The 7,210-nt window shown below is 49.8% G+C and overlaps 1 protein-coding gene across 3 annotated transcripts in view; it reads right to left on the minus strand.

The window, feature by feature from the left end:
* ESCO1 (establishment of sister chromatid cohesion N-acetyltransferase 1) overlaps window positions 1-773 on the minus strand; it is a 33,796-nt gene extending 33,023 nt beyond the window's left edge. For 2 of the 3 annotated variants that reach the window (XR_010470492.1, XM_065053305.1), the window contains exon 1: window positions 635-773. The gene's annotated coding sequence lies outside the window, so the exon portion shown is untranslated. Of the gene's footprint in view, window positions 1-74; window positions 271-634 lie in introns of those variants that run through there. The other variant, XM_005498369.4, reaches the window with a different exon arrangement.
* Window positions 774-7,210: the final 6,437 nt, after the last annotated feature.

Below are 7,210 nucleotides of genomic sequence, written 5' to 3' on the forward strand. Positions count from 1 at the left end.
GCAGAGGAAAAACAGCTGCACGCAACCCCCACACCCTCGAGTCCTTAAAGCAGAGGCTCAGACTGGGGGCCCACCTGCTTGACAGGGCGCTGAGGTCTCACACACGAGCCTCCCCCGCTGACTGCCACGGCAGAACCTCTCAGCCCCGCCACCTTAACTCCCGGCTGAGACCCCAGGACGGAACTCGAAGGAAGAAAAGGGAAGGCCTCCCGGTGTCATCCGCCCCAGCGCCCCGCCGTGACAGCCCTTCTGGAGCAGGGCCTGGCAGGGAACCCCTACACCCAGCCAAGCGCTCCTCAGGCCAAGGCAGGCGCCACCGAGGGGCACGGCGGAGGCTGCGGAGAAGAGGCCGTGCGCCGCAGGGCGCCTCCCCCAGCTCCCACTCGGCGAGCGGGTATCGCCGCTCACTCCCACCGCGACCGCGGAGGCAGGCCCGGGCCCGGGCCGCGGCCGGCGAGGCAGGCCCGAGGAGGAGACGCCGGCCTCTCGGCCCCGGGCGGGGGCAGACGCCACCTCTCCGCGCGAGGACGGGCTGCCGGTCACGGCGCGGGTGGCGGGACGCTGACGGGAGCTCGTGGCGCCCAGGGGGCAAACTTCCCCACAGCCCCGGCTCCGGCGCGAGGCGGCCGCTTACCTCGCGCGAGTGTCAGCGACGTGCCGGCAGCGCGAGCCGCCCTCCTCGCCCGGCTCGCCAGCTGGGGGGGAGCGGGGGGGGGAGGGGGGACGGGGAAGCAGGGGGCGGGGCGGAGGCGAGCGACGACGTGGGGGGGGAGGGGGGGGCGAACGCGCACGCGCTCGCCGCCGGGGCGCGAGTGCGTGAGCGGAGGCGCGCGCGCGCGCCCTTCCCGTTCCCCCTCCGCCCCCCCCTCCCCACGAAGCGGCGAGCCCGAGCCGCGAACCTGCCCACATCCGGGCACCAGGGCAGCCCCGCCCCGCCCCGCCCGCCGCTCGGACCGGCCCCCATCCCCCGCGCTGGAGACGGGACACGGGGCGGGGGTACGATGTCGTGTGCGCGTGCGCAGCGGGCCCGCAGGTGCAGCGGCCTGTGAGAGAGGAGCGGGACGGGCGGGGCCGCCGCACCGCCCAACCACAGAGTCACAGAATGTCAGGGATTGGAAGGGACCTCGAAAGACCATCCAGTCCAATCCCCCTGCCAGAGCAGGAGCAGCTAGATGAGGTTACACAGGACGGCGTCCGGGCAGGTTTTGAATGTCTCCAGAGAAGGAGACTCCACAGCCTCCCTGGGCAGCCTGTTCCAGTGCTCTGTCACCCTCACTGAGAAGAAGTTTCTTCTCACGTTTAAGTGGAACCTCCTGTGTTCCAGTTTGCACCCATTACCCCTTGTCCTATCATTGGTTGTCACTGAGAAGAGCCTGGCTCCATCCTCATGACACTCACCCTTTACATATTTATAAACATTCATGAGGTCACCCCTCAGTCTCCTCCAAACTAAAGAGCCCCAGCTCCCTCAGTCTTTCCTCATAAGGGAGATGCTCCACTCCCTTAATCATTTTTGTTGCCCTGCGCTGGACTCTCTCCAGCAGTTCCCTGTCCTTCTTGAACTGAGGGGCCCAGAACTGGACACAATATTCCAGGTGTGGTCTCACCAGGGCAGAGTAGAGGGGAAGGAGAACCTCTCTTGACCTACTAACCAACCCCCTTCTAATACACCCCAGGATGCCATTGGCCTTCCTGGCCACAAGGACACAGTGCTGGCTCATGGTCCCAGTTTCCCCGTGGGACTCGCTGTCTGTCCATGGGGCAGGGGGTCTGTCCCCAGCGGGTGCCTGGTGCTGCCCCCGTGCTAACGGGCCTGGCAGCTTTATCGCACTGGTTCAGCCCTGTCGGACCAGCTTGGGCCTGTGTCAGCATTAGGCTGCTCTTCTGTCGAAAACAAGGGGCAAAGCAGCGCTCCATGCTGACAGGCCCATGGTGATGAAGTGACTTACATGGTGGCCCGTGGTGTGTCAGTGACACCTCATGACTGGCAGTGGTAGCTAAATGCAAAGTGAGAAATCCCTCCTTGTCGTAATCTGGGGGTGGCAGTACAGTGGTATGTGCCCACAGCAGGATTTCCTAAGTGTGCATGGGCTGCTTCCCACCAATGTGTTTAGAAATCCCTCCAAAGATGGGTTTGGTGCTGTACTGGAAGTGACCTCCATTCTGACACCACCTTTGGAAAATTCTCTAAGGATACAGAGAGCCGTTTTGTGTCTGTTGGGGATTTCCTGCTGATTGGCTTTGCTTCAGGTGCACAGACAGCAGTCAGTCTTGTTAACACAGGTCCAGCGTCGTGCCAGTGTATGTCGCTTGAGTGTAAAAGCAGGACAGACGCTTGTCTGTGTCTCAGAGACTGAAGAGGCTTGTTGGATATGTCCTGGTTCTGTGCAACGTCCCCTTTTCTCTCCAGAGCAATGAGTTCACTCAGTGGACTGCTTTTTTGAGTCCAGTCTGCCTTCCCAAGCTTGGTAGTAACCCTGCAGAAACCAGCTAGGCGTTTTAAAAGCTGTGTTCTGAGCTGTGTTTCTCAATTCATTCTATAGCATAACCACATATTTGTGATTTTTTTTTTTCCCCATTATCTGGGATATTTCAGTTCTTGCTACACTGGGTAATGGATTTGTGTGTCATCTAACCTTATAGGCTTCATTGCCTCAGGATGTTTCCATTCCTGAGCTTATGTCTAAGATGACAAGTAAGACAAGTTCTGAGCAGAAGAAGGGGAGCTGAGGATCTGACACCCACAACACTGACATACCTGTCCAGACCAGCTTTAGTCTAGTCCTGTGGATGCAGTGACTGCCAGGATTGGAATGCCTTGGGTATGTTCTGGGGATGGATGTGTGGGTTTGGTTTCCTTCAAAAGGAATCCATTATGCACACTCCAGGAGCCTGCATGACAAGTGGGAGCAATCAGAAGGTTTCCTTCAAAAGTGTGCTCCTGATACTAACTAGAATACTAAGTAGAGACGTCTATGCATTCCTAGTGCATTCCAACCATATTACCAGGCTGGGGCTAACCTGACACACATCCTACCTGAAATGCATATATTATGTGTGTCAGGATCTCAACATTAAGTAGCTTTGCTGTCCTGGTCCACTCCTATCAATAGGTCCTACTTGTTAATATAGACACAGTCTCAGCTTATTTGACTGCAAATTTACCTAGTGATGTGTATACATCACTACATCCAAATGACTGGAGAACAGCATGATGAACCTTGGCATTAGCCAACCAATAAATGACCATGAAATATGTTAGAAGTAAAGTTTTTGAATGGCAGCACGTGACAGGGTTTCTCCCAGAGGTTCTGTGCAGATTTCTGGTTACAGTTTGCTGATCTAACAGACAGAGACCACACAAGTATTTTGGTACTTGGAAGCTACACGGCATAGACATTCTGCAGATACTATTTTGTTAATGTCTGAAGTATTTTAGAAGTGGTTATTTTGATTTTTATAATAAACATTTTAGGCCTTTTTAATAATCTTCCAAAGATTGTATTGATTTTTGTAGCTATTACATTTATAGGATTAATTGTTGGAAATTGCATTCAAGTTGCTGGATAGATATTTTTTTTTTTAATATAGATCAAATTACCTGGAGATATTTTGTTCTGCCTGTACATTTTTTTGTCTCTTTATTAACTTAAACAAGGAACTGCCTTCCTTGATAAGTCCTCTTTCTGGACACACTTCATTGAAGCACAGTTTGTCCTAGACAAATGGGAATTTTTCAGCAGCTGCAGTTTTTAAAAAAGCTGATAGGAGGAGATGTTATTTATAAGTCCTTGCAGCAACTCCAATTTAATGCATGATAATCTGCTGTGACTTTAAAATGAACACAGCAACATGTGGTCTCCTGCTTTCCTACAGTAACCTACAGAATACTTTCCAGATGAAGGATATTTTAATCACTGGGTTGCCTGTAAATTTCCTGGAGGATGATAAAAGCATTTCTTTATGTTATCACTAAGTTTTAACATGATGTTTTTCCAATCCTCTCTGTTAGGAACATGAAGCAAGTAAACCTAGATTTTCTCACATCCCTCTGTGGATAGTAATTTTCTGTTCAGCAGGCAAGTAGTAAAGAAGCAGCCATTCTTATAAAGCATTAAATTACAGAACTTGGGAAAACTCAATTCATGGAGTGGAAGCAGTAAATTTCCAGTTTTCCACAGAAGGTGGCAGCATTCCGAAGCACTGATGTCAGTATGAACTTGGTCGCAGAAGTCACTTTGCTGGAAGAACACGAACTTTACAGAAATTTATTCTCCTCAGAAGTTGCAGCGCATATGAACAAGAGTGCTCAGCCACAGATTTGATGTAGAACTAGGGGGCGTAGGGAGGGAGGAGAAACTGCATTCACATGGATGGAGTGTGTAGATAGGACATATTTAACCCCCAAAGGATTCTATGTTAATATTAGCCTTGTTTACCACTACTGCTGGAGTGCCTCCTGTCTGCAGCTGAGTGAAAAATGACGTGCTTCTAGGTTATTCCTTTTTTGACAGGAGCAATATCTCAGTTGATACATGGATCATCCACTAATTGCAGAGAGTGCTTGGTTAGGTTGCAGCTTCGGGAGATATAGTGACCCTGTGTAAGAGCTGGCTGTCACCATAAAGGGGAAGCCTTTCCCACTATTTTCTCCACTTTCTTTCCTCACTCTCAGCAGTGTTCTCCAACTTCTTACTTTATGCCACCCTCCTTCTAGCACCTGAGGGACCAAGCAAATTTAACTTACTGAGCGAGCAAAAAATTAATCCAGTGGAAAAACTGGATCTCATTGTGCCAGAGCAAGAAATGCTGAGAATCATATGACTAGAATCAGGGAGGATAAGAAAAAGGGGAGGGGGAAGGGCAAGCTTTCCCCTTTTGGCATGAGGGAGCTGTTAACATTGGCAGCTGCTTGTGAAACTGCAGGCTTAGCCACATAGAGGATTGAGCTCTTGATCCCAAACTCAATCGCAGCAGTCCTGCTAGCACACAGACCTTGCAGCCCCATTTGACATGCAAACACACTCCCAATCTACCCTACTGCTTATCAGACATCTCTGAGCAAGCAACTGGTGACTGACAACCAAGAGGCAGTAGGTGCTTAAACCTTTCAGCTGTAATTAACCCTGAAAGTACTCCCAGTGCATCAGAAGAGTGCCTCAGACAGGTTAGCTAAGGCCATGTGAAGCTGATTTAAACTCGTGGTTTGCTAATCACTAAATGTATATAAATCCTGTAAGGAACTAGAAGAGCAACTGATGCAGCATAGGGCCCTGATTTCCATCCATTCAGCAGATTCAAAAAGTCCTTCTACCCTCATCCAGGAAGAAGGGAGAGGGTGGGTTTTTGTATCTCCAGTAAAAAAAAAAAAAAAAGAGACAGAAAAACGGGACCCCTCAGAGCAAGAGGTGTTTGCCGGCAAAGAACTGCTGGCTGTTGTGGCTACTGGTGCATCTTGCAGATTTTTCTTCTGTTGGAATGAAAATTAAAAAAAAAACAAACGAAAACCATAGTCAGGGGATTCTGAATCACCACTAACTGTGGGGAGGGGATCCAGCATGTATGCTGGAGGTGTGTGGAATGCATCCAGGGACATTCTCTTGGTCTTTTTCACACCTACCTTCTTTCTTCTTCACTGTCTTGAGCATTATAAGGCTCTTTTTGACCAGCTGGCATCCTGAGATGAGAACCACAGCACATAGCTCAGGCTGAAGGGTGCCTGTGCGTGATGGCAACTTGGTGACTCAATGAATGAATGTTCCCTCTTTTTTTCGCAGGGCAATGGTGCATTGAGCTGAAGGGACCTGGGGAGGGAGAGCGTGGTGTGCTTGCTCATGAGTACCATGTGCAGGTCTGAGTTGTGTCCATGAGCCAGGTAGTTGTAGGGGAAAGAGCCAGCTCCCCTGTGAAATTCCTGTGTAAATGGCACATGGGACAACAGGGATTGGAGAGTGCCCTGACTACCTGGAGTTAAAGAGCTTTACAGGAGATCTAGCTGGGAAAGCAGGGGGGCCGTGGTGAAAATTGGCAGGAGGGTGTCAGAGCTGGTTTTTTGTTTTGTTTTGGTGTTTTGCTTTTTGCAGGGAGGCAGGAAAAACCTGGGCTGAGACTTTTTCATTTTGCTCGTGTGCTGAATGTGAGATCTCTTGCGGGGGAGGAGGGGAGCAGGGATAGAAAGGACTATAGGTAGCTACATCTGGAGGGAAGCCTGGCAGCTGGTTTGCAGAGATTTGGGGCCAGGCCAGACAGTTGGCTCTGTATGTGATGCATAGGGGTCCAGGCAGTTACAGAAAAAGGGAAGGAGGCTGTTGTCTGGAACACTTGGGAGTTTCTGAGATAAGCAAGCTGCTTCAGTTTGTTGACTTGAAGGGCAGAAACAGTTGACTACTAGATCTCAGTTGAAAATAGCAATGTGCAGCAAGGAGGCAAGGAAAAGCTTCTGAAGTGTGATACTCAGTGTCATACTGACAGGACCACGATGACCTGCCTGGAGTCACCAGCACTTTACTGACATTTTCTCATGACCGTCTCCTGTAGAGTTGTACGCTGTTCTCCACAGCCCATTCTGCCAAGTCTTGTAAACTGGTCTGTTATACGTCCTGGTTTCTAAAAAGAGCATTAATCCTTCTGCTGCTTAGCGTGAAATGTATACCATGGGATAGTTTCTGTGCACTCATAGAAACCATATTTTTCTATTTGAAATTTGAAGTTTTTCTAGGTCTATTTGGCAAGAGTAGGCATATTAAATTACACCTTAAAATTTTGGTCTTTATGATCTGCTACTAAGACAGCTAAGGTCACAGACAGTTCCTGAGTGACTGAAGGTCTCACAGGTAAGAACAGGACCTTGCATTGACTGCAAGAGCAAACTGAGAAGAGGTGGATGTTCTGGAGTACTTAAATAGTATGTACTGTTTTGAGCAGGTAGGTTGGACTAGACAATCTCTAGAGGTCCACTCCAACTTCAACTACTATGTGATTCTGAACTAGGAAGAAAGTTTTCCTTAAGACGTGTCTGCAAACTTTGTGACTTGGAATTTCATCTTCATTATACTCCGTCTTTCCAATAATGAGTACATTGACAACAAACAGTTTTCCCTCACCTTCAACATTTCATATCCCTATTGCTGTCTGGAGACCCTATGAATTCATGCTGTTTTGGAGAGAGGGCACATTTTGGAGTCAGTTTTGGCTCACCGGTGAAACTGTG

Source organism: Columba livia, chromosome 2 (genome assembly GCF_036013475.1).
Source record: "Columba livia isolate bColLiv1 breed racing homer chromosome 2, bColLiv1.pat.W.v2, whole genome shotgun sequence".
NCBI classification, from domain to species: Eukaryota; Metazoa; Chordata; class Aves; order Columbiformes; family Columbidae; genus Columba; species Columba livia.